A 27,981-nucleotide genomic window follows, 5' to 3' on the forward strand; every position below is an offset into this window, starting at 1 on the left:
ACCAGGCGTTCTTGGTTACTTTTGCAGGACTGAGTAAGAACCATTGACGCTCATGTGGTTTACTTCTGAGTGGACATGTGGCTGGGAAGGACATTCCAATGTACGTTTTTCAAAGGACCAGGAGGGAAGTGGGAAGCAGCATTGCACGTATTTTCCAATTCCCTGGGCAAGGAAAGAAGCCATCAGGGGAGAGAGCAAGCAGGCTGGCAAGGGAATGGAAGATAAAATTGAGCTTATCTCCTGCTCAGAGTTACAGCTGTTTTGGCCGACTACCCGTGCTGAGCATATCCACACACAGCCTTCCTTGCCCAACAATTGGAGCGATGCTTGTGTTATTCACAGATTCACTTCTCCACATGTACACGCTAGCGAATGCTCTTTTTAAAAATGGACCTTCCTGTGCTGGTGATACTTTTCATTGCAACCACATTAGATATTTTTTGATAGCTTCACATGCCCCTTTTTAAAAGCCTGCACAGCAGTTCAAGAAAATGATGACACTGTCCTAGCCTTTCTAAGAGTGCATCTTAAACTTGGGTTTGGGCCACATACTAAATGTTGAAAACAGTCAAGTAACTGTTCAGGAATGTTGTTTTTGCCTTGTATTATATCTGTTCCTTTTAGAATTGATGGAAAATGTGTCTTAGAAGCATTCAGAATGTCATAATGAGGAAGAAATGCTGAGCTGCAAATGGATATTGATATATTCCTTTTTTCATTGACTGCTATTTGTATAGCTACTGCCAGTTTCTTGATGTTCCTGAATGTTCTTTCTTGATGTTAGTTACATGTGTTCCTCCTTAATTGATCTCCAAATTGCTGCAATGTGTCAAGATGCCATACAGTCAACGCAACGGACAATGCCCTTGAAATCATATTAGTAGTTCTCAGACAAGAAAGTCATGGACTGCTTGTGTATGACCATCATAGGTGCTCATTCTTGATAATGGACTGCTCAGCAATAGCACATGTAATTTCAAATGTTGTTTCATGTGCTTTTCTCATAACATGCCAAGATGAATTATGGAAGGCTGCTTCCGCTTTTTTCCCAATATGCAATACAACACATACCGTGGTAGCATGCCTCTTTGTGAGGGGAGTCTACAGCAGTTATACAGATCAACAGCTGCTTATCCTTCAGCATATTTTCGCATTGTTTGATGTTTCTTTCAAAGTTTTTGCTACACATTCACAAAGTGCTCCTATGGAGCCCAGACAGCATCTAGAGGTTGCTGCCATTTACATGCACAGTTACACAGCCAAAACCAGCTGCCAGGCTGCTTTATAGAGCATGAGAAAGCAGAGGTGACCTTAGCCTCCACACTTCTCCTGCCCTGCCTAGGGTGTTTGAGCCCCAAATAGCTTTTGCTTCACCCCTTAATGTTTCCTGATTTCTTTCGGGCAGAATATACATTCCCGTTCAAATGCATCTGTTCCTATTGAAGCCCCAGTGACAGAACCAGTGAAATAAAGTGGGCCCAAAGCAGTAGGTATGAACACTAGTAGCAGTGGTATTAACTACAGATGTTAATACCAAGTTGCTTGAAGAACAGTCATCAACTGCCTTTTTAACTGTTGGACAACTTAATGGCAATGCATTGAATTTTCAGTTAAAATGTTTTCCAGAGTGATGTTGACTACAAGTGGCATTTGGTTTTGCATTAAGACTGTTATTTCCATACTACACTCAGAACTATTCCACTACATACTCTCATTTCTTACCTAGGGGTAAGAGAGAGCTAATACTTCTGAAGAATCAGAATTGGATCATTGTGATTTCCAACTTACTCTGTATATCGTAAGTCTCCCAGAGACTTGTTGTGAGCTGTCCAGAGACTCCATGAGGAGTATGGGGTGACATATGAACGCATGCACACATGCACGCACGCACGCATGCATAACGCAAGCAGGCGTGGAGAACCTGGAGTGACCCTCCAGGTATTGCAGAGCTCCAGCTGCCCTCATCCTCTGCCATATATGCCATGTTAAGTATGACAGTAGCTTTAGACTAACAACATCTGGAGCGCTGCAGGTTCCACACTCCTGCTATACAGGGATTGGGCTGTTCTACCTAAGACCTGTGTGGTTTCAGCAACAGTTGTTTAAATGCTCTAACGGCTTGCCACACAAGCAACTTATTTTCTACATCTAAGAGTAAAGCCACAAATAAATGAGCAGATTTGGGTTCCACGTTACTAACTGCGTATCCGCAAATAGTGAGCTGCACCTTGCAGAAACAGTTACTGAAATTTTAACATATCATTCAGAACACTGAGAGATCCCTCTGGGCTTTTCCGGGTCCCCAGCTGAAGGCCAGGCAGCCTGACTTTGCCAGGGTTCACGTTCTGGCCATAGAACCACAATCCCTGCTTGCTCGATCTCTTCCCAGGCAGGGCCTTCCATGCAAGTCAGCTAGCACCTGTTAATGACATCACCCCCTAGCAATCTTGTTGCTAGGGGACTCTGTAGGAGAAACAATGAAGGATAATAAATTAATTAAGCAGAGCTCCTATTTACTCAACAAGCACCTTCTTCCTGTCTATATCTGAACTTAGAAAGCTCTGTTTTTCCCAAGAAAGCCTGAGTCATGCACAGCACAATTGCTAGACACATTCTTGCTCACAGACTATATTTTAAAACATTAGCAACAAGCAACTGTTTTAGGATAATTATAGAAATAAATTAATACAAAGGTATTTGTCAACAAAGATTAAATAGGAAAAGAGAATGGACACATATTACTAGCACAACTTTCTCCTGGCTGAGGTTATGCCCTGGCAGGGCAAGTAGCTTCTCTTTCCTTTAATAACTTTATGCATCAACATGGCGTGGAAAGTGAAGGTCGACTACTCTACTCTTTTAATCCTGCCTCTCCATATTTATTCATATCTGATGGTGGTGGTGATTTTTTACTTCTGCTGTTCTACAGAAATTTCCCAAACTTGTCCTCTGCATTTGACCTGCTGGTGACATGAATCTTACCGAGTGAGAGTTTTCTCTTACTGTTCTCTTTTTCATGCTTCCTGCCAAGTAGGTCCAAAGCCAACATTGGTGCAGACAGTCTTTTAAGCAAGGCTCCTTTGATAGGCCTGATGAGAGCATCGCTTTAAACTTGCCCACAACTTCTGCTTCTGTTGCCTGATGATGATCATGCACACTCCTTGCCAGCTCCTTCTGCTTTCCTGGAGCTACAAATCACCTGATTCCATGCTGTGGAAATTGTTGTGGCTTACACCATAGGACAGGGGTCCTCAAACTTTTCCACCAGGGAGCCAGCTGAAACTTGCCGGAGCTCAGCGTGGGCTGGAAAGGGGGTGCCGGTGGTGCACGCGGGCAGGCGCGGGGGTGGAGGCAGCGTGGGCAGGTGCCCACGCTGGGGCAGGGGTGGGGGGCAAGGCAAGGGGAGGGGAGGCGTGGGCAGGCGTGCGAGGGGAGGGGAGGCAGGGGCGGACACACGGCTCGAGGCGTGTGCACGAGGCAGCGGCTTGCTCGCTTGGTGATCGTTTTCTTCGAGCAAGCAAACCGCTGCCTCCCCACGCGCAGGGCGAGGTGAGCGGCAGCAGGCATGGGTGTGCACACGGCAGGTCCAAATGGGCATGGCGGGCCGGATAAATGGGCATGGCGGGCTGGATCCGGCCCCCGGACTGTAGTTTGAGGACCCAAGCCATAGGAAATGATTTGATTTGGGATTTGCTCCATGTAAAGCATCCAGATCAGATATTTTAAGATGCAGGGAGCTGCTATCTACCTAGTGGTACCAGTTAGAGTCATGTGGCTTATGATGTATTTAATGGTCTTCATGACCCCTTTCTGGAGGTATCAGAAATGATGCGGTGCCCCAACAAAGCCAGTCAGATTGGGCACGGTCTGGGATTCTGTACACAGTTCTCCAACAGATACCGCTTGTTTCATCATTGTGCCTGACCATGTAAATATTAACCCTACTGAGAAGTCTGTGGGACTTACATCCCCTAAATGGCCCAGCAGTGACACATGAGACTAGCCTTTCTGAAGTTGTCACATCAGTTTAAGAAGTCTACAGGGCCAAATGTTTTGTAGTTTGAGATACAAATGTTTGGGCGATGACAGGTAATACACCGAGACAGAAGGAAGCTCATACTACCTCTGCAGGTGGTAGTGATGCAATTCGCTGCAGACTTCTAATCTGAGAGTGAGTCCTACTGAACACAGTGCGGGTTTCCTTTTTTCCCGAGACCATAGGTGAGTGCAGAGAGACGCCCTAAAATTCCATAATAGAAAATCTTGCCCAGCTCTCCTGAAATTTCCCACACAGGAAAACAGAATTAGGTGCTGACCTTAGTTTTCTAAATTTGTTTCTTTATTTGTAAAGAAGGGATTTGATTTCTTGATCTGGACAACCAGCCTGGAATGGTGGTTAGAGTGCTAGACTGGGAACTTCAAAGATCCAGGTATTTAGTTCCTACTTGGCCATGAAGTTCCTAGGTGTCCTTAGGCCAGTCACTCACTCTTAGCTTAACCTACCTTACAGGGTGGTTGTTGGGAGGATAAAAAGTAGCTATATAAGCTGCTTTGGGTCCCTAAGAGGAGCAAAAGGCAGAATATAAGTGCAATGTAACGACAGCAACATTAAACTAATAGTCTTTTCTGTTGCCTTATATTGATTGTTAACTTCCCATATTGATTCTGCTGTTGGATATTCCAGCCAGAATTTAAAGCAGTGCTCATGTAATCTCATACCAAAATAATAATAACAACAACAGTTTTCTTCACCGAGGCACTTCTGGACATCTCCTCCTACTTTAAATTGTTGTTGTATGTGTAATTTTCATATCCTCATACTATTTATTCCAAATGACCTGAAAGGCTGCAAAATGCATGGAGGTAGCTCATCATGAAAGCTGCTTCATTTTGGAAGGAAACAGTTTTTCCATTTTGCTCAGTTCAGATAAATCCCCGGAGACCTATCTACAAACCGGATTCTCTACAGATGATCTTTTTTTCAAGTGCAGGAGATGAGAACCTTTCATCCTTTGTTTTTCAAAACAGTAAAAGCTGAAAGAAAAGTACTTGACATTTTAATTTCTTATCATGCACAATCAGGGCAGAAATGATTAATTATAGTGATAAATTTGTAAATTTGGTGCTTGCTGAGAAGCAATAAATTTGCTTCTTTTCTCTTCCAGTTTTAAATTCCAGACTTCAGGGCCAGGCCCTACCTTCCACAGAACAGCTGTTTCAAGTTGTTGGGAAATGTAAGCACAGGCATGGAGCAAGACGTACTGAAGCCCTGCTTTTCTCCCATTGTAGCAAATTTCCACAGAGGTACAAAAGGCTGGCACAGATGCTATTGTCTTCCAGCTTCTGGCAAAACCCTTTTGACTTGCTCAGGCATTATATTTATTAATCTGTCAACTGCCCTTGGATTTAACTGTTTTATAATTGTTTTCACTGGATAAAGGTAAAGGTTTCCCCTTGACATTACGTCCAGACATGCCTGACTCTAGGGGGCGGTGCTCATCTCCGTTTCCTAGCCGAGGGAGCCAGCGTTTGTCTGCAGATAGTCTCCGAGGTCATGTGGCCGGCATGACTAAACACCGAGGTGCACGGAATGCTGTTACCTGCTCACCGAAGTGGTACCTTTTTATCTACTTGCATTTGCATGCTTTTGAATGGCAAAGTTGGCAGGAGCTGGGACAGAGCAACGGGAACTCGAACTGGCGACCTTTCAATCAACCAGCACAGCAGCACGGCGGTTTAAGCCACTGCACCACCTGCAGTCCCTTTCACTGGATAGTTGTGTTTTTATTGTCACTTTTTCATTTTGGCATAATTAATTTTGGTCATAACCTGTATATGTTGTTGTTGTTACGTACCATCAAGTTGTCTACAACTTAGGGTGATCCTATGAGTGAAATCCATCCAAAATGTCCTGGCCAGGACAGCCCTGTTCAGTTGTTCCAAATTCAAGGCTGTGGCGCTCTTTATGGAGCCAATCCATCTCCATTAAAGACTGCCCCAGTGTCCGTAGGAATGAAGGGAAGCTTAATTAATTAAATTCTGGTCTGTAACAAGGAAGACTGAGGCAAAGGTCTCTTCACATGTCCAAAATCAAGAGCTCTAGATCATGACTAACATGGAAGTTCTCACAGGAGTTGCCAGCAGGAGTATCCTTTATGCCCAGACATTTGAGAAATCTAGAACATAGTCACTATTTCATATCTGATCGTAGGATACATAATTGTCCCAAACACACTTTGCAAACATCTACCTTTATATACCACTTATTTCCTGCTCCTGTGCCACATCCAGGCTATAGTATTTTTAAAGGGAGAAGATTGTGCTATTGAATTAATCATGAGTGGTCTAGACAATAGCCATTAGTCAAGGAATCTGTTCAGTCCAGAAGATCAAGGCAAGTGCTGGACTGAAACGTCATTGTCTGCAGCAGACTAGACTTCAGCTGAGCTGCTTTGTAGCTGGCTGTAAATGAGCATGGCTGGCTAATTAGTTCAGTGTGCAACTTTTCAGGAAGCCTTACAGCATGCCTTCTGTTTGGGCTTCTGCTGCCTGTGTATGATTCTCTTCCTTTCCAAGGGGTGCATTCTCTCTGGCTCTGGCTCTTGCCCTTGGGGAAGCCTCAGGAGGGCCAAGGCTGCTCTTCCAGTAAATGTCTGCTGGTTGCTGCACTGTCTAGCTCTGGATGGGACTTCCTGTGCTGGGGCACTTCCTCCTTTTCTTCCTCTGATGAATCATCCTCCAAGTAGGGCATGAGAGATAGCACAATCCTTGTCAGTCAATGAGAGGGTGTCATTAGTATGATAACCTATCTTACAAATTAGAGAAGGAACTCGGGACAAAGAGGCGGGAGAAGGACAATCTGCTTCCTACATGAGATATCATTTTCCAAGCTTGCCTCGCTGCTATTGATTTTTAAAAGCAACATAATAAATTTGAGCCTTAGAGAAAAAGCACACAGCCTGTAAATAAATAATCCAGTGAAATAGCATTGTGTTGTGAAAAGCATTAATTGTGTTTACAACTTATTTGTGTGAGGACTACTGTGTTTCAGCAGTAAACCAGTGAAGTCCTGTCTGTCTGTCTGTCCATCTTTTTTCATAAGTGGACAAGATGGCACTGCTGCATAGCAGGTAACTAGAAAAACTGTGTAATCCATGTGCATGAAAGCATCTCCTTCCTTGCACTGCCAGAGAAAGAGGTGGCGGCAATCCACTGGAAGAACGTAAAGGAGCAGAGGACAGAGGTACCTGCATTTAAACAACATAACAAGCAACCAATCATGGTCCATGATTATTTTTACCATAGTCTACATGGCAGACAATCCACTGGTTTCTACAGTATCATAGTTTCTATCCTCCCTGCTCAGTCCTCCCACTGTTGGCATGTATCCCATCAGCCACTGCACTTGAAATTCAATCCCAGGGTGCATCACTCCCTGCCTATGTTGTCTTTCTCATTGAACCACACATACAGGCTGAATGGATGGATTGGCTCCTGCAGTGGCCGCTTTCCAGGGGACTCTGTGGTAGTTCCACACCAGTACCATGGAGTACATGATCCTAGGTTCACACAACACAACAAGCCATGGTGGTAAACTATAGGACAAACTATTTTTTCTTATTTTGGTTTCTAAAAAGGAAACTTACCATGGTGAAATGGATTAAGACAACATGATAGACTGAGAATGGTTAAAAAAAATCCCCACCATGGCTTACTATGTTGTCTGAACCAAGTCAATGACTCAGGATGCAATCTTACGTTTAGTCAGAAAAAAGTCCTACTATTCCCATAAGACTATGCCTCCAAAAAACTTAAGGTTGGCCCTTCACAGCTTTTCAAGGGCTTTACTTATCATTCTTGCTATTACAGGCACCCATTTAGTAGGTGCCCATGATATTCATAAAACCACATTCAAAATATCACTAACAATGACAATAAAAGCATTACCAGGGCAGGCAGCTCCATTTTTTTCAGAGTGCAGTGCTAACAGCCAAGGATGCAAGTAAGCATCATGCAAGTGGACTAAAAATACCAAAGTTAGGGCCTTGAGTTTCTGGGTATGCCCACCATCTATCCTGAGGCACCTTGCTCGTAAGTGGAATGTCTTCCAAAAATAGAGACTTCTGAAGCTACACAGCATGGCAGGGAAAGGCAGCAGAAGTTACTTGCATTTGTCATCATTCTCCTGTTTTCACACTGCCTTTGGGTTGAATTCTAAACAGGTGTGCAAGGTATAGGACCTTCTGATTGCAAGGGGAAATGAGAAAGTTAAACGTCTGGCATTACGAAGAAGCCCGAAGTGCAGGAGATGTGAGATGGTTAAGCTTTTTCTTTCCACCAAAGCATAGCTTTTAACTCATATTGGCCAAAGACAGACATGGGGATTTCCACAAAACCAAGGCCCTCCCTGCCTCTCATTGTTCTATCATTGAATATACACACATACAGTCCTTATAGAAGGATTCACACACACCCGTCCTTTGACTTTTCCACTTTTTGATGCATTACAAACTGGAATGAAACTGATTAAATTGCCATGGTTACCACGTGATATACACAAAATGCTCAACACTGTGAAGGTGCAAAATGTTTTTTATTCTGGAACAAAAGTTAAGTAGACCAAAACAAACTTGCACTAATTATTTATACACACCCCAAGTGAATGCTTTGTAGAAGCACCTTTGATAGCAATTACTTACAATTACTGTGTGTCTTTCTGGATAAATCTCTATTAGCTTTGCATGTCTAGATCCTGCCATGTTTGTCTGTTCTTCCTGGCAAAACTGCTCTAGTTCTGTCAAGTTGGTTGGGGACCACTGTTGAACAGCAACCTTCAAGTTTTGCCAGATTCTCAGTCGGATTGAAGTCTGGGCTTTGATTGAGCTATTCCTAGCATTCTGGTTCTTGTTTTGAAACATTCCAGTGTTACTTTGCTTTGCCATGGAGTTTTGTAGGGTTCCATTTTATCCCCGATGCTCTTCCACATCTACATGAAACCACTGGGAGAGGTCATCTGGGGGTTTGGGCTGCAGAGTCATCAGTACGCTGATGACATCCAGCTCTTCCTCTGTTTTACTTCTAATCCAGGTGAGGCAGTAGCTGTCCTTAACTGGTGTCTGGCCGGGTTGATGGGCTGGATGAGGGCCAACAAACTGAGGTTTAATCCAGACAAGACAGCAGTCCTGTTGGTAGGCAGTTCGGCCTTCCAGGTAAGTGATTTTAGCCCTATTTTGGACAGTATTTCAGCCTGGGAGTGCTTCTCGACCCAGAATTGTCCCTGGAGTTCCAGGTGGCAGCAGAGGCAATGGACACTTTCCTTCAGCTTTGGCTGATCCACCAACTGTATCTTTACCTGGATGAGCAGTGCCTAGCAATGGTGACCCATGGTCTGGTAACTTCCCGATTGGATTACTACAATGTGCTCTACATGGGGCTGCCCTTGAAGACGGTCTGGATACTTCAGTTGGTTCAGAATTATAGCTGCCCAGATGTTAATGGGGACCGGCAGTTATTCACATATAATGCCGGTCCTCTATCAGTTACACTGGCTGCCAATTGAAGTGTGGGCCCAATTTAAAATACTGGTGATGACCTATAAAGCCTTAAAATGACTTAGGACCTGGGTATCTGAAGGAGCATCTTCTTCCCTATGTGCCTACCCAAGATTTAGGGTGGAGGTCCTTCTTCGGGAGCCCTCCTTGAGGGGGATTAGGAGGGTGGCTACCAGCAGAAGGGCCTTCTCTGCGGTGGCGCCCCAGTTATGGAATACACTCCCAGAGAGGTTTGTCTGGCACTGATACGTTATTCCTCTTGGTGCCACACTAAAACCTTTTCATTTTCCCATTATTTTAAGGTTTGAGTCTGATTTTAATGTTGGGTTTTACTGTATAGAAAATCAATTTGGATGCTGTGCTCCACTTTATTTTATTGTAAGACTGTCCCGAGCCCTCAGTAGTGGATGGTATATATAAGTCATAAATAAATACATACATACTTTGCTGTATTTTTAGGCCATTGATCTGCTGGAAAGTGAACTTCTGCACCAAGCCTGGGTCTCTCACCTACTGAAACAAGTTTACGTCTAAAAATTCCCTGAATTTGGTCCCATCTTGCCCTCAATCCAGACCAGTTTACCAGTCTTCGCCAAGCAAAAAGTATACATAAAACATGATGCTGTCACCACCATGCTTTATTGTGGGGTTGGGATCCTCGGGGCACTGAGCACTGCTGGCTTTGTGCCACGCATAGTATTTTGCAGCAAGGCCGAAAGCTTAACGTTAGTCTCATCAGACCAGAGAACCTCTTCCCACCTGTTTCTTGCTGGGTCTCCCACATGCCTTTCTGCAAACTCCAAATAGGCTGTGGTATGGGCTTGTTTCAACAGGGATTCTTCTCTTACCCCTCCTTGGTAAATCTTAGAATTGTGGTGTTTTGCTGTTAGTTGTCCCATGGATGGTTTCCAGCATCTCAGCTGCCAACTCTTTTAGAGCTACCACTGGCCTCTCTGAACTTTCTTTGACTAATGCACTACTGAATTTTGCCTTGTCTAGGTAAAGGTGCGGTTAAGTCACATTCTTTTCATTTTGTAATAACAGATTTAATGGTGCTCAGGGGGTTGTCCATGGTTTGTTTGTTTCTTTAACAACCCAGGCCTGATTGGTGCTTGTGCACCACTTAATCCACTTTATTTGTAAGCCGCCCTGAGGCTTCGGCAAATGGGGCGGCATAGAAATTTTCTAAATAAATAAATAAATAATCCCAGCCTCGTTTTGATGGCTCCTTAATCTTCATGATGCTTCATATGCTCTCCAACAAACTCTGGAGCCTTCCAGAAATAGCTGCAGTTGTTTTGAGATTATGTGGCACTAGAACAACACACAGGTAGACTCTAGTCAACTACTCAGAGTATGTACCTTCTGGAGGTAGGGGCTACACATAACTTATTCAGGAATGTCACAGCAAAACCGGGGGGGGGGGATATTTATGCAACCAACAAGTGCCATTTTTATTTGTGTGCCCTAACAAAAAAGGCACCACCATGGTGGAAAATTGTATGCCATGGTATGTTATGTACATCAAGGGATAACAATGCAAATTAAATCCATTTCAGTTCTGGGCTGTAACACAACAAATGTGGAAAAGTCAAAGGGCTTACTTACCACTGGCTATTTGAAATCAATGGTATTTAAGTTGTGACTTACTTAGATCCCATTGACCTCATTAGATCTACTCTATGCATGACCAAGCCTGTGTGCGCGCAGGTATCCTTAGCTCTCAGAGCTGGCTGCATTGACTAGCAAGGACTTAAGCTTATTTAGAGGTGAAGTGCGTGGCTAATACAATCTTCAGATTTAAAAGATCCAATAACACCAGAAGCATACACTTCAAGGGTTATTTATTTTCTTCCTTTGAACATTATTTTAAGGGAGATGAAAGTATTTGTGTTTGTCACTGAAGTAAGCTTTTTTCAAACCTCAGGAAAAGCTAGTTTAGAATCATTTAGTTTTTGCATCAAAACTAGTTAGGAGTCAGTCATAATGTTAACAAAGTTACTCCCTTGAGGTTCACTTATATCTCCAAATGTCTGCTTAGACATAGTTCCTGCTTTCCTGATTCATATTGCACAGTGGTATAGTTAGGCCATCGTGGGTTGTAGAACCTGCCAGTGGCCTACTGTGACATTTAAAACTGATGAGAGCAGGTTGTCTCTGTAGTTAACAAACCATCCACACCCCTAAAACATGCAGGTCAGACAGCTTATTTCAGCAACTTTCTATGGTTCTGTTGCAGTGTATGTGACTCTAAGCCCAAAACATTGATGTCTTTGAAAGGAAAAATGATGACCTTTGGCTTGTGGTCTTGTTTGAAGAAGATGCATCAACTTATGGAACACAAAGAATAACATTGCTAAATTAGGTCAAGCAAATGGAGAGTGACCCCCTCTCACTTGCTCTCTCTGGGCAGTATCACGGGGCCTGGTGCTCCCGCAAAGAGATGGAAAATGCCATGGAAATAAGGTAGTGTTTCTTAATTTCAGCCCCAATGGGTCTACCATTCCTCTAAAGAAAGAGGGGATGCCACTTTGTGCCATCTTGTCCTCTGAGTCTGAAGGGAGAAAGGGGTGGTGGTGTTTATTTCATTTTTGTATTGTCAACACCTGAAGCTGTCTGGGCAATTCACAATAATTAAAACCATGATAAAATACAAGATTACACAGTAAAGAGCCAGTGTGGCATAGTGGTTAAGAGCACAGGACTGGGACTCGGGCAATCTGGGTTCTGGTCCCCACTGAGCCCTGGAGCTCCCTGGGTAACTCTTAGCCCAACCTACCTCACAGGGCTGTTGTTGTGAAGATAAAGTGGAGCAGTTTCCCCATAGTTTCAGCACTCCTGGTTACCTCTGTTGCGCGAAACACTAGTGCTAAATGGGCATTTCCCAGAGCCAGAGGTGTCAAACACAGAAGTACAAGATTAACATACAGCAGTTTTATCACTGAGCAGAGTTTCTCTACCTATTTCACCGCCCTTTGAAGACCTGTATATTTTTCATTGTGTCTGTCCGCGCTGGTGGTGATGATGCCACGACACAGAGGTAGGAAACAAGACTGAGTGAGCTGCTTATTTGACGCTGCTCAGGTCCTAACCTCATTCCCTATGTCCAGGCCACAGTTTTACCCGTGGTAAAATGCTAGGCAGCTGGATCAAACCTTCAACAAGTGCAGAGAGGGAAACTTGCTTTCAGATCCTGGTCTCAAAGCTCAAGATTTTCCTTTGCAATGCAGTACGGACCTCATCGCAGCACCCATTTTTCATCCCGCGCAAGCGTCCCACCCCCGCCCTCATTCTGTCATTGTCTTTCGGGAAACGCAAAACCCACTCACTGCCCCGTCCCGTCCCCGGCCTTCCGGTAAAAGGGGCCACCCTTTTTTCTAAAATCAGATTAACAGCATCCGATCGCAGAAGTTGGTTGTGCCGCCTTTTCGAATGCGTTTGGAGCAGGCATGAGAAAGCTCTGAGGGCGGGCTGCGTCAACGGGATTTGCTCGCCCGCTTGGGGAGCAAAACAAAGCAGCGACGCGGGTGCGGTGCAGGTGGTGGGGCGCGCAGGAGAACGCGGGGAGAGGGGAGGCAAGACGAGCCCTGCGCGACCCCCACCTCGGCGGGAAGGACACTTGCGCAGAGGGTGCTCAAGCGGCAGGGAAGCAGCCCGCCCGCGGGAGTGCGCAGGGGGCGCCGGCGCGAGTGGCGAGTGGCGCGCGGCGCAAGCCCAGCCGCTCCTCAGCCCAATCGAGTGACGCGGGCGCCGGGGGAACCTGCTGCTGGCCGAGGAGGAGACGGGCCGGGCAGGGCGCGAGGCGGGCAGCCGCCGGCAGAGGAGCAGCGCGCCGCCTACACAAGTCGCGGGGGGCGGGGCGGGGCGGGGGCGCCGCCGGACTGTCAGGAGCGGCACCGAGCGACTGCCCCGCTGTCCGCTCCGGGCGCGCCGGTTGCATGCGGCGCGCTTCTGCCCGTCTTGCCGGGCCGGGCCGCCTCGGCGCCTCTGAAAGTGCTTCGCGCCCAGCCGTTCCCTGCAGCGAGGTAAACTTTCCCGTCGGGTTTCTCTGCCGTTAGGCGAGGTCTGTGAGTAACTTTAATCGGGATGGGAGGGAAAGAAGGGGGAAAGGAGACGACATCTCCGCCTGCACAGACAGCGTCTGCCGGGTGATGGTGAGGCTTCTTTCCACTCTACGGAGGGAACGCCCCGGGAAGGTTAAAACCGGGCACGAGAAGCCAGACGGCAGCCTTCAAGCGTTTTGTACGCCACTCCGGGCTGACTGCAACCCCTCAGGCCTAGGTCAGTGGCCGGACATCAGCTTTGCGTGCAGAAGGGATGGAGATGCTGCCAGTCAGTGCTGGAGGCCGATAATGGGACTCAGTATGAAGCAGCTTTCTCTGTTCCCACTTCTGTGTAAAACATGCTACGAATCGCACTTTCAGGCTCTCTCCTGCAGAGGACCACCAGCTCTTGAGTCTGGCGTGTAGGTGGCAGGTATTCTGACCAAGTTGGGGTTGGGGGGGTAAATTATGGAAAAGGTATGATTGCATTTCATTTCTCTGTATTGTTTTAAATAGTGGCTGCAGAGCCCCCCTTGATTAGGATTTCTGTATGTGGCAAGAGAGATTGAGCCTACCCTCCACCGTGCCATAAAACTCCGAAAATTGCTCCCTACCCAACCAAGCTGTTGTTCACTGTAGGAAGAAAACTGCCATTGGCATTAACCCTAAAGAAAACCCTTCCTCCTCTCCAGGCACATCTCTGCCATGTTGATGTGTTTTCTTTGGTGCAATATTCATTGTGCTTTAGAATATTTGACCAGAATGATTTTACGAGGCAGCAGTTGATCCTGTTAGATGCTCAGGAATCTAGCTAGTGACCTAATGACCTAGCTAGTCTCCTACATTTTTGCTTTGCTGAGTAAAACAAACACTTTATAACTTCTCACACATAGCCCACTGCCCCAAAGCTCACATTGTATTCTCATAACTTTCCCTGATTTGGGCATGGTTATGGCAAGTTGGTTGTGCAAATATTCAGGCTGCAATAAATTTTTATATACCACTAGTCAATCCAGTTTGTCTTGTGTTGAATTATAGTGCAGTTGAATTATTGTGCCATCATAGATTCAAATAGCCTCTCTAGAATCCAGGAATCAACCCAAACTGAGTGGACACATGTCCGCATCTTGTCACATCAACTCTCATAGCGAGAAATATTTCCTCTTTAGTCTCTGGGTGTGAAAAATATATCAGAGATTTTTCATAAATATTGCATGATTTGATAAATGTTAGACATTTACTATGTACTAATCATCACTTAGCACATAGTCTGAATATATGGGATGACTTGTATTCAACATGAGTAACATAGCTGGATTGAAATGAATGGAATATTGGATGCAACCCAAAAGATGTTGATATAGTGGATTTTTGTGAATCTAAAGTTATAGATTTGGAAATTCTATCACTACCTTGCCCCAAAATAACTGAAAGTGGATCAAATGATTCTGAAGTTGTCATGTATAATTTAACTTTGCAATGATAATTCAGCACAAAGGAAATGATGATAATGAATATAAGCAAGCATAATTTCTGTGTGCATTTCTAAATCACGCAAATGCTAATTGTGCTCGGCCAGAAAATAATTTGCGATAGTATTGTCTCATCAGCTGGTCTCCCCACAGAGAACTGTTAAATCTGTGGGGAACAGCAGAGAAAGGATTGCAAGGGAACATGACGAGCAGGGGAGTAGCGGACCACCTCTCTTCTGTCTGCCACTTCTTTTCTGGAATTTTGACAAAGAAAAGCTGCATAGGCTTCTCTGACCCAGGGGTGGCAGAATTAGTAACAGACTGAAAAACCAAGTCCTTTTCAATATATCTATTCTATAAAATCTCACATTAAGAACATACCTACTGCACGCTGTTTCCACCCGATGGTGCCACAGCTATACATATGGAAAAGGCATCCAGATGCATACCTGGGTGCACACCTAGTGGCTGCATGCCAGCGGGACCTCTGTGCAGCTGGGTCACCTATAGCCATTTCTCCTTTGCTTACGGTATCTTCCGTCGCCAGCTGTTGGGATGGTGTAACAGTGCCAGGGATAGTTTAGTGCTCAGGAGTAAAGAGGGCATGGAAGTGCGGAACATGGAAATGTTGAGAAGTTGCTATGGTACAGCCATTTTGAGAGCCAGTGTGGCGCAGTGGTGAAGAGCGCAGGACTGGGACTCAGGAGATTCGGGTTCGAGTCCCCGCTCAGCCATGGAGCCAACTGGGTGTCTTTGGGCCAGTCACAGACTCTCAGCCCAACCTACCTCACAGGGTTGTTGTTGTGGGGATAAGATGGAGGAGGAGATGTAAGCTGCCTTGAGTCCTTTGTAGGGGAAAGGCAGGATATAAATCACAATATAAATATAAAAAATGAATGGATGGATGGATGGTATTCTAGAAATGCTTGTTCATTGCACTGTACATTTTATAATGGATTGAGTTTTAAAACTTTGAATTCCTCCTTCATTAGGAGTTAGCGAGCACCATAGCTGATTGCTGGTAACATATTTTGGCCCCACTGGTGCCTCCATGATGCAAGTTCTCATTGACTGAAAGCAGCAGTGGCTATACGACCAGCAAAATAGCCATCATTGTGATGGGTAGTGTATGTGGATTGGGCTTGTACATTATAAATATCTTCGAGTGACTGGGATAGGGGATCAATGTAAGTTATACCTTTGTGTGAGATCCAGAGGCATTGAGCTACCCATTGTCCTCAGTGCGACTCATCCCTATGTTTGCTTTCCCCCATAGGAGTAAACTCAGAAGACTAACAATATATGAAAAACATATGCCAAATATATCCATGTTTTAACTTAACTAAGTCCAGTCACTTTCTCAACCACGGCACTCTTTTTCTTGCCCATGGACTTCTGGCAAGGGACGGGTTACACCTCACGAGGATGAGGAAAAGGTCCCTTGGAGATGCTCTAGCAAGCTTCGTCCGGAAGACTTTAAACTGAGCCAGGGTGGGGGGGTTCAGGCCCCCCCAGTAAGTGTCTGCACTGGACAAGTGTGAGGGGAGGATCAGGGCTCTGGGAGGAGGGTTTTAGAGATACTGCAGGGACTGACAGGACTCCTACAGAGAGGAGCCAGGTATCAGGGAGGATGCGAGGAAGGAGGAGGCTGGGAACTCTAAGGAAAGGAAGCGGTGGGAAGGAGTTGAGGTGCATGTACACCAATGCTAGGAGCATGGGTAATAAGCAGGAAGAGCTTGAAGCTCTCCTAGGAATAGGAGGTTATGAACTGGTGGGAATCACAGAAACTTGGTGGGATGAAAGGCAAGTCTGGAATGTGAACATAGAAGGGTATCACCTTTTTAGAAAGGACAAGAAGGGAAAGAGATGTGGGGGTGTGGCTTTATACATCAGGGAAGGGATAGGATGTGAGACAGAATGCAGCACAGATGGGGATTCGGTAGAGGCAATCTGGGTGAAACTCAGGGGTTTTGACAGGGAAAGAGACCTGACAGTGGGGATATGTTATCGCCCCCCCAGGTCAACTTGAGACCCTGGATGATGTCCTGACAGGCCAGATTCTAAGGATATCTCGAGGGAGAGACACAGTAATGATGGAAGATTTCAATTTCCCGGATATTAGTTGGGAGACTCACTCGGCGGTGACAGCCAGGTCACGTTGCTTCCTAGAAGCTATAGAGGGAGCACTTTTCACACAGAGGGTCCGAGAGGCGAGGGGGGGAAACATCCTTGACTTGGTCTTGACCAATAGGGAGGAGCTGATAGATGAAGTACAGATTAGGGGAGCTCTGGATGCGAGTGATCACTCCATCCTTTGCTTTGAGATCAGGGGACTGCAGACGGGCAGCAGGTCGAGCACTAGAAGCTGGGACTTCAAGAGGGCCAACTTTGGCCAACTGAAGGCCAGACTGGGGAAAGTCTCCTGGGATAGGTTATTGGAAGGTAAGCGAGTTGAGGAGGGGTGGATGGCACTCAAAAGGGAGGTTTTGGAGGTGCAAGCCTTGACGATACCTCTAGTCAGTAAGGTGGGGAAGCGGAGGAGAGCGCCGCCATGGATGCAAAAGGAGGTGGTTAGAGGGATTAGACGAAAGAGGAACCTCCGTAAGAAATGGGTACTGGAGGAAATAGACAAAAGGGTATACTGGGAGGAGGAGGCCTGTCGCAGAAGGATTCTTCGCAAGGCTAAGGCTGATTACGAGCTGAGACTTGCCAAGAATATCAAGAGCAACAAAAAGGGCTTCTTTCAGAATGTAAATAGGAAGAGGAAGGGGAGACAAGTGGTGGGACCACTAAATAAGGAGGAAGGAGATCCAGTGACTGATATGAGGGAACAGGCACAGATGCTAAATGACTATTTTACCCCTGTGTTCTCCCCAAAGCAGGACAGGGGATATCCGCATAGGAGATTAGATGAGGCTGGGGACTTAGGGGCACAGATTAGAGTCACCCCCCCCTTGAAGTCGAGGGGCTCCTCAGGGCATTGGGCATTACAAAGGCGCCAGGCCCTGACAGGTTACACCCAAGAGTATTTAGAGAGTTAGCAGGGGTTCTCTCACGCCCGCTGGCCTCCATTTTTGAACGGGTGAGGTTACAGAGGACTGGAGGGTGGCATCAGTGGTCCCAATTTTCAAAAAGGGTAGTGGAAGGGACATGGGGAATTATAGACCGGTTAGCCTTACATCCATTGTAGGAAAAACAATGGAAAGGCTCATAATAGAGAGAGATCTAGTGATGCTAGATAGGGAAGGGAGGCTGACAGCCACACAACACGGCTTCTGCAAAAACAGGTCCTGCCAGACAAACCTTGTGGAATTCTATGACAAGGTTTTGAGATGGTTAGATGGAGGGGATGCAGTGGATGTGGTGTACCTGGATTTCAGCAAGGCCTTTGACAAAGTGCCCCATGATATCCTGGTGGAGAAACTGAGGAGTTTTGGGATACTCCAAAGCACTGTCCGGTGGATTAGGGCATGGTTGACTGACCGAAAGCAGAAGGTAACCATTAGCGGGGAATCATCGGGATGGTGGCCAGTGACAAGTGGGGTCCCCCAGGGCTCTGTCCTGGGGCCAATCCTGTTTAATCTTTTCATAAATGACATGAAAGAAGGGGTGAATAGTCTGCTGATCACTAAAACTGGAGCAGTGGCCACAACTGAGGAGCAGGTATTTCAGATCCAAAAGGATCTGGACAGACTATGGAAGTGGGCAGGAGACAACAGGATGGTGTTCAATGTGGATAAATGCAAGGTCTTGCACTTCATGCGTAGGAATAGCTGTCATAAGTACAGGTTAGGTGACAAGAGGCTGGAGAGCAGCACTTGTGAAAGGGACCTCAGGGTACTGGTTGACTGCAGGCTAAACATGAGTCAGCAGTGTGATGTGGTGGTCAAGAGAGCGAATGCCACCCTTGGTTGCATAGCCAGAAGTGTGGCTTCTAGATCAAGAGAGGTATTACTACCACTCTACATGACTCTAGTGCGCCCGCAACTGGAGTTTTGTGTTCAGTTTTGGGCTCCTCATTACAGAAGGGATATAGCCATGTTGGAGTCAGTGCAGCATAGGGCCACAAGGTTGGTGGCCGGTTTGCAGGGGATGCCGTATGAGGCGAGACTGAGGGAACTGGGTCTCTCCAGCCTGGAGAAGAGGAGACTCAGAGGGGATATGTTGGCGACATACAGGTATGTGAGGGGATGTCACATGGAGATGGGTAGAGACCTGTTCTCCCCTGCAGAGGAAGGCAGGACGCGCTCCAACGGAGCAAAGCTCAGAGAACCAAGGTTCCATTTGGATGCCAGGAAGCACTTCCTGACAGTTAGGACCCCAAGGGTGTGGAATGGGCTTCCCCGGGAGGTGGTTGAGGCCCCATCGGTGCAGGTGTTCAAGGATAGGCTGGACGTCCACATGGTGGGCATGTCATGAGCAGAGCCGGCTGGTGCCGGAGGTCAGACTAGATGGCCCGGGAGGCCCCTTCTGACTCGTTCTTTTTCTATGTTTCTATATTCAACAATGAATAATTGTGCACCAAAAGAGCTAGATCTCAAAAAACCTAATAGCTATATTCTATGTGCAATCCAACTGAGCACTCTGTAGCATTTGTCTTAACACATTAAAAACAAACAAATCCTGCCCTTTAGAACTTTGCAGACAAATAAGAAGCCACAATTCAAACCAGTGGATAAAGATACAAGTCTAGAAAATGTAACATTGGGATTGATGGATTAGACTACAAGTCTGCAAAAGACAGGCATAAAATGTCTATGTAATGAGATCATTACATCATTTACATCATTTTAAGATGTAATTTGCCTAAGGCCTCAAGTTAAATTTCTCTCTTTGTGTAATGCACTCCCATTTCTGTACATTGTATGGATTTTGCTTGAGCAGACTGATACTGTGGCATCCAGAGGAAAGACTAGTTGGCTGCTGTATGAACAACTGGCCCAGATGGGTCCTTGATCTGATCCTACATGGCCCTTCTTGGGTCCAGAGCTTAGTCCTTCAGCATCTGCTTGGAATGCAGAATGTCTCAGATTTGAGCCCCTGCATCTCTGGGTAGGACTGGGAAAGACACTTTCCTGAAACCTGCAAACGCTGCTGCCAGTTAGTATAGGACAATATTGGACTGGGTGTCGTCTTGCTCAGCAGAGCTCCCCAACTCTCTAATTGTCCTTCTGTTACCAGAGGGTCTCTTCCATTTATGGCAGGAACTCCAGTCCAGCAGGGACACTGTGATAGCTAGCTAGCTAGCACAACAAGAACCAAAAAGTGGGGGGACCACAAAAAAGGAAAAATGAGTGAGGACGAGTTTATCATAAACCTAGAATACACAATGTTTAGTTATATTGCACTTAATATAATCATTTACATTACACTTAAAAAGAGGGGAATGGAAGGATTTGGCACTTTTATTTCAAAAATGTATTAACATATATTTAAGCATTCCATGTATCTAAATATTGCAGCATTTGAGGGTGGTTAATGGAAGCACAGATTGGTTCAGGTGCAGTGCATGCTCCTCAGTTCATAGGAGATTAACCCATGCTTTAACCTTGGAAGTCACTGTTACATCCAGACAAGGTCACAGACTTGAACAATGCTATAAGTGAATACACACTAGATAGTGAGTCTAATCCATAATCCTGACAAAGCTAAAAAAAAAAATCCACTGTGCAAATTTACTATCAGCATAATTGATCCATATCATCATTATTACAATTATTATGGTTCATTTACAGTTATGGTTCATATAGTGCCTTATTTTTCCTCTCGTGAGGAATCCAAAGTGGCTCACATAACTCTGTTTTATCCTCACAAGAGCACCCCTATGAGGTAGGTTACAACAAGACTGAGTGACTGGCCCAAAGTCACCCAGTGAGCTTCATGGCTGAGTGCGGACTAAAACCTGGATCTCCCAGAGCCCCAGTCCCGTACCATAACCACTACACTGACTAACATAGAAGGTTATTTCTCTTTGTTTAAGACTGGATAAACTCAATTTAGTGTGAGACTCAGGATCAATTCCTAGGATAAATTAGCAGAGGCGATTTGCATTCCAGAGGGCTTGCTTGCTCGCTCGCTCTCTCTCTCTCTCTTTCTCTCTCTCTCCCCCCCTCTTCCCCCCCCCTAAAATTGTTAGTGTTGCTATTCAATTGGTCCTGAATGGTCTTTCTACCTTTGAACCTATCTCCTACATCTATTAGGCTAATTTGTATACATATTTGCATATATGGACCACTTCTCTCAACATATATTTAAAGTAAGAGTGTCAAATTCTTCTTTCCTTCTTTTTTCTTTTTAAGAGTGATGTAAACAATTATCATGTGTAGATATGTTTTATTACCTATTTATTCTTTTTCTTTCTTTTTGCCTTTCCCACTTTGTGACACTCCTCTTTGTTATTCTTATCTTCGCAAATGCTCAAATACTGTTATATTTGCAAACAATTAAACTATTTTTTCAAAAAAATCGGGAAGTTCAGGAAAGCTGTATATTGTACCCGACTCCAAATGGAAAAAAAAAAACTTGAAAGCATTCCATTTGTCATCACTCATGACTCAGGAGATATAAAATTCTAATTCCTACTTTAAAAATTCCTGTAGAGATCCATTTTTCAAGGTCAGAACATTAATTGCAATATAATATTTCAAACACTTGGAAAATGATTCCAGCTGCATCTGTTCATTTGGAAATCAAAGCAGTCAGATTTACTGAAAGCCTTAAATTATTTGCTGATGTCTTAGACAAATAAATCCCACTCACTCAGCATGTACTAATTTATATATCACACGCTGAATTCTGTTAAGCAGAATTGCTATTAATATTTTTGCATCTGCATTGATTAAGGAAACTGGCTTATAAATTGCACACATGGCATGGTATTTGCTGAGTTTAGGGATAACTAATACATAAGCATCGCTGTTAAAAAACTGTTGGAATTCAAAAGTCATATGATAAAGATGAAAGCTTAAGAGTCAAAAAACATCCAAGTGAACCTATAATTCCATAGAAAAACTATCAAGCCCCAGAGTGTTCCCATTCCACATATTCTCAATGACACAGTTAACCTCATTAGTCCTCAGAGTCTCCTTTTGCTGCAGGTGAAGTTATGGAAGAACCTAATCCAAAAGGAGATCTTGAATTTTTGACTTTTAGCCTCCATATTCTTCCTATAGAGTTCAGAGTAGAAATTTCGAAACTCTAGATGTATATCTTTGTGCAGGGGTGTATAAAATAGCTGTATTTGATCAATGGAATATAATTCGTTTGTTGTTGTTGTTCTAACCAAAATGCTAGAATCTTGCCAGGCCTTTCTCCACATTCCCAATACCTCTGACCCAGGCAAGTCAATGCAAATTCTTCTCTAGATGAATATAGTTTTCTTTGGTTCTTATTTAACACATTATGGGTTTTGGTAAAGGATTGGGAAGGGGTGACCTATAAATTGCCTTAATAAGGGTGAGACTTTTTCTCTGTTCTGGAGGTTTTCCCTAACCCTCAGGAGAAGATTTGGGGATGCACAAGAATCTGCAGGCAGAAAGGAAAATCGGAGACAATTGCATTCCTCTTTCCCTCAGTGGGTACCTGCTGAGTTTGAGTTTTGCTCATGGGAACTTAGGATCCAAGCTCGCTCGCTTGCTCGCTCACTCTCTCTCTCTCTGTCTTGCTCGCTCGCTCTCGTTCTCGCTCTATATGTATAATCCCATCCATTAAGGTTAGACTCTGGACAGTTTACAATATAAAATACCTAATAAATGCAACACTGAACAACAAAAAGAAATAGGAAGAAACAGTTTCATGACAAAAAAAAGTTTGTTTTCAGATACCGTAATTTAAAACTGCTCATGATGGCAAACAATGCAAGTCTATCTAGATTTACTCTCAAGTAAGTTCCACCGTGTTAAGTGATATGACTCTCAGGTAAATGTACGCAAGATTATAATAATTTGACAAACAATAATTGATAAAGCAGAAAAAGACCACTTCGCACACTCGTACCTTCTGCATCAATAAATGAAATTGGGGTAAAATCTGTTACTTCTTCACTGATACCATGATACCATTATCAGCCTTTCCCAATCTAGTACCCTTCAGATGTGTAGGAGTACAGTGCCCATCAACTCAACCCAGCAAGCCACTTGGACATGCTGTCTGGATGATGCACATTATAGACTAAAATAACTGGGGTGGTAAAGGGTGAAAGACATAATGTCAGATATATTATTTATATCACTAGAGAGAAGAAAACATTTTCCCTCTGTAAATTATATGTGTTAATTGAATTTGACAATAAAAACACCGATCAATTTTTCTCTAAAGAGGACCTTCTAAAATGGACAATACAAAAAATAAATCAACTTCCTTCTGTTCCTCTTCTCCAAACCAATAATGTCTTGTGGAGTTTATATTGAAAACTCAGTGAAAAATATATGTGTGTGTGCGCGCGCGCACACACAAAGCTCAGCAAACAAAATAAAAAGCAAAGGTCAAAGGCATAAAAGTAGTCATTGGCCAGGAATAGTTAGTCAAAAAGCAACAGTCTAAGAAATGTTGTCAGATTTTCAGTGATGCTTCCCCACATAAAATGTCATTGAACGCTGACCTATCCAGTATAGGTTGTGAAGATGCTTTTCCGGGCTACTGAAAAGTCAGTGTAGTATAATGGTTAAGAGTGGGTCTGGGACTCAGGCGATTTGGGTTTTAGCTCCTGGTCTGCCATGGAGCCAACTGGGAGACTTCAGGCCAGTCATAAACTCTCAGCTCAAACTACCCCACAGGGTTGTTGTTATGGGCATACGATTGAAAGGAGGAGGAGGAGAATGATGTAAGCTGCTCTGAGCTGTTAAAAAAAAGGAAAAGGTGGGGTATAAATCTAATGAATGAATGAATGATATTGTGTCTTAATTAGAAACATTCACCTTGTATCTAAACCTGTATTGCTCCTTGTTGCCCTCAAAATAACACTATTTTGCAGTTTTAGAAAAGAAAAATTAATAAAAAGCAACTAGTAATTAAAGCCCCTCTTTTCCTGCCCAAATACACATAAATGGAAATAAACTTTTAAGGATAATTCAGTAATGCTACTTTTAAGATTAACAAGAAGCAATTAGAGGCAGAAGCCATAAAGAAAAAATTGCAGTCCCATTCAGACCTTTCCTTCTCGACAAAATTATAGAAAGATCTTGATTGACAGATACAGCATTATTGTACAATATATTGTGGAACTATAGTTTTGATTGCTTTTATCGATTTATTACTGTTTTATACTGCCCAATAGCCAAAGCTCTCTGGGACTGTCCACAACAGTTTAAAAACTATTTAAAACACATGCTGCAGTATATAATGTAGTATACAAATTCAAATAGTTGGGACTAAAGTAAAATATTATTGAAAACTGGAATAAAAACTAGCAGTGGTGCAAAAATTAAAAATACAATACTGAATTTGAAACAGCCTGAAACTAAAATTCCTGGGAGTACCTGAGAAAATAAGGTCTTCACCTGGCACCAGAAAGAGTACAATTTAGGTGGCAGGCAAGCCTTCCTGGGAAGTTAATTCCATAGTCCTCAACTGAGCATGAAATTCCTCAGCAATACTGAAGGAGCCTAATGCCATCTCAAGTAGTTTTATAGAAAGGCAAAGTGTAAATAAATAAAATTGGGCCCCTCATTATGGGAAGGATATAGCCAGGTTAGAGTCAGTGCAGCGTAGGGCCACAAGGTTGGTGGCCGGTTTGCAGGGGATGCCTTATGAGGCGAGACTGAGGAAACTGGGTCTCTTCAGCCTGGAGAAGAGGAGACTCTGAGGGGATATGTTGGCGACATACAGGTATGTGAGGTGGTGTCACATGGTGCCAGAAACTTAAGAGCCAGCATTGAAGGACAACATAATTTGAATCCAAACCTTTATTTTTAATAGAAATAGAACAGTATTTTTAATAGAAATACTATTGAGTAGAATATAAAATAAAGTCAGGGTATTGTACCCTTCCTTTGTTTATCTGCATCTTCAAATGTTTATAAGTTTGAATAGTGCACAGTACACGTGCTCAACTCTATCAATTTTGGTATTAAATAAAGCACTCATAGAAAGCTGTCACTGCAAGAAATTCTTGTAACCAGCTATGCCTAGGAATGGTAGAATCAGAACCAAAATGCTATAAAGTAATGTAAAATAAATAAAATCCCTGTGCAGAGTCTGATAGTGTCAGAGACAAGAAGCAAAAAAAGAAATGTCAAGTTGCCCTTCATGAAACCAGTTGTTTATATGTTAAAGCCCTGGAAAGCTTTTCAGAACAAGTTATAATGGTGCTATTAAAGCTTCCCAAGTGCAATGAAGTTCTTATTGCTTTGAGAGTGTTAAGTTTACACAAAAATAAGAAAAAATCTTCAAATTCAGTTCTGTGCTGTTGAGTCTCTCTCTCAGTAAGGAGTTGATAATTCATTGTTTTGAAAATGAAACAACCATTTCCTTTGTGGAAAATCTGAAAGGCCAACCAGGAAATAGCAATTCTTGGAAGTAGTTGGGAAATAGTTGTGATTTTGTGGATAGTCAGGCTTATTTTTCCCATAAATATAAATAAATTGTATTCTTACTTTCTCTAATTATTGAAAAGCAATGCTGGATCCAGTCAAAGCTTCGTCTAGGTCAACATTCATTCCTTCCTTCCTTCATTCATTCATTCATTCATTCATTCAACATTTATAAGCCATCAAACAGCTCAAATGAGCTCCCTAGGTGGCATTCAGCAATAAAATCACAACCAGTGGTTTAAACTATCATTAGAAATAACCAGTTAATAATAGTACTAACATAGATAGGCCAGATGAGAAGGACAACCAAATAATCATTAAAATGCAGTAACATTAAGACATCTAAAAAGACATTATTAAAATTAATTGTTAAAATTATTAAAATGGGTGGAGAAGAGATATGTTTTCACCAGGCACCAAAATGAGAGCAAAGTTGACACCAGACTAACTTCTCTGGGGAGCCTATTACACAGGTGGGGGGCAGCCACCAAAAAGACCCTTCTGTTTACCACCTATCTAACCTCTTTGGGGAGTGGCACATTCAGAAGGGCCTCTTGACCAGATCTTAATGGTCAGGTAGGCATATATGGGTGAAGGCAGTCCTGCAGGTAGCCAGATCCTAAGCCATTTAGGGCTTTATATGTTAGTCTCTAGCCTTGCAAATAAATTATTCCAACTCAGGAAAAATGGCGGCTTGTGAGGATCTACACCTGAATCTTTATCATGCCCCCATAATATATGATGCAGTTTCTGGATGTTCACTTGTAAAACTTGTGGACACAAATAGAAAGGAGAAGGGAAAACTAAGGCATCATATACAGAAAAAGTATATTGGAAGGCATCAAGCATCAACAAATTAGATAAACCCCTTTTAAGATGTGCTTTCTTAACATGGCATAAATGAAGAAATAAGCTTATGCTGTATCCATCACATTTATTACCTTCTTACAGCATCCTCTGTTTCATGACAAAGACAAATTTGAGCAATTGGAAGGTTGGGGAAAAGGCTAAATTAATTAATGAAGGAGTCTTCCTCAAAGTGGGAGTCCAATTAATAGTCCAATTACAAATCATTTGTCAGAGGCAACTTTTCTGCTTTGTGCTGCTTTGCTTACACAGATGCACAAGTATTAGGTTTCTTATTGCAGGAGATCAGATACACAGAACAACTTCATAGACCCCACACTAAAACTCAATGGCTACAAATGGCTACTATAAATCAGATAGCAACATATTTTAATATTGCCATGTTGCTTAGTTCAAGAAATAATTCTAAGGCTCATTTTCACACCATAATGCAATTTTAAGTCCAAAGTCCAAGCAAAATAATACAGTCATTATTTTACAATGTAGGATGCAAGGCAATCAAGGTTAATTATAAGTCCAAACAAGGAGGCATTCTTGTCCAAAAAAGACAGAAATCCTGGGAAGGGTGCATTCGCCTCTGTACTGCATTCTGAAACAGACAGGAGTCCAAGGTTCACATAGTCCAGCAACTTAGTTCACTCATGGTATCATGGTACAGAAGACAGACAAATGTCCAAGATTTATGAAAAGGCCAGTCAAAAAAGTATTTCAAGCAGTCAAGACTGTGCAAGGAGAAGTTCTATTACTGGAATTCACACACAGTCAGAGATCAAGTCCAATAATAGATTCTATATCAGAATCTTGATGTTATATATTTCAAGACATTCAACTGTCCAAAAGTTAGGAAAAACCCAAGTAATAATGTGTTTTGGATAATCAAAGACAAAGGCACACATTTCATGGTAGAAAAGAGTTCATGGAACGTACAAGAGAGAAAGACTTCTCAGCAGTTTGGATGACACAGTACCCAGCCAAGGTTTCCAGCCAGTGCACTGCTTAAATACAAGGGAGAGGCTGATAACTCTACCTTGTGATAGTGTGTATGGAGAGCAAAATCCGGCCTATGAGTGGGCGCTATGTGAAAAGAATGCTTTTTAACCCAGGTGAAAGCCCTCAGTTTCCTCAAAAATGTATTAGGCTTGATTAAAAGTTTTATCTTGTAACTGTGGCAGAAAGCAAGTCTTGTTCTTGTTTAGCCTCTAATCAAATGGGAGAAAGGTCAAAGCCAGGCTCCCAGGCCCTGAGTTTCCAATAATGGGACTGGAACCCCAATTAACTTGTTAAAAACTTGAATCATAGGGTGGCTCTTAATTCATAAGCCCCACATTGATGTAGGGGCTAGCCCTAAAAATGTTAAAAGTTGTTTCTGGCTAAATTGAATCACTTGCTTTATCAATATTTTGCTCCAACACTCACCTTGAATGTAATGCGAGAAAGTAATAGGATAAAGTGATTAACTTTGTATTATGTGAAGAATTATTGGATGTGCAGCTGAACAACTTGAAAGAGGTTAAATAAA

The 27,981-nt window shown here is 43.5% G+C and overlaps 1 protein-coding gene across 1 annotated transcript in view; it reads left to right on the forward strand.

Moving 5' to 3' along the window:
* The first annotated feature begins 13,463 nt into the window (after positions 1-13,463).
* HRH1 (histamine receptor H1) overlaps positions 13,464-27,981 on the forward strand; it is a 31,609-nt gene continuing 17,091 nt past the window's right edge. The window contains exon 1 of the mRNA XM_044451371.1: positions 13,464-13,576. The gene's annotated coding sequence lies outside the window, so the exon portion shown is untranslated. The remainder of the gene's footprint in view (positions 13,577-27,981) is intronic.

Source organism: Varanus komodoensis, unplaced genomic scaffold (genome assembly GCF_004798865.1).
Source record: "Varanus komodoensis strain SLA01 unplaced genomic scaffold, ASM479886v1 scaffold6_2, whole genome shotgun sequence".
NCBI lineage: Eukaryota > Metazoa > Chordata > Lepidosauria > Squamata > Varanidae > Varanus > Varanus komodoensis.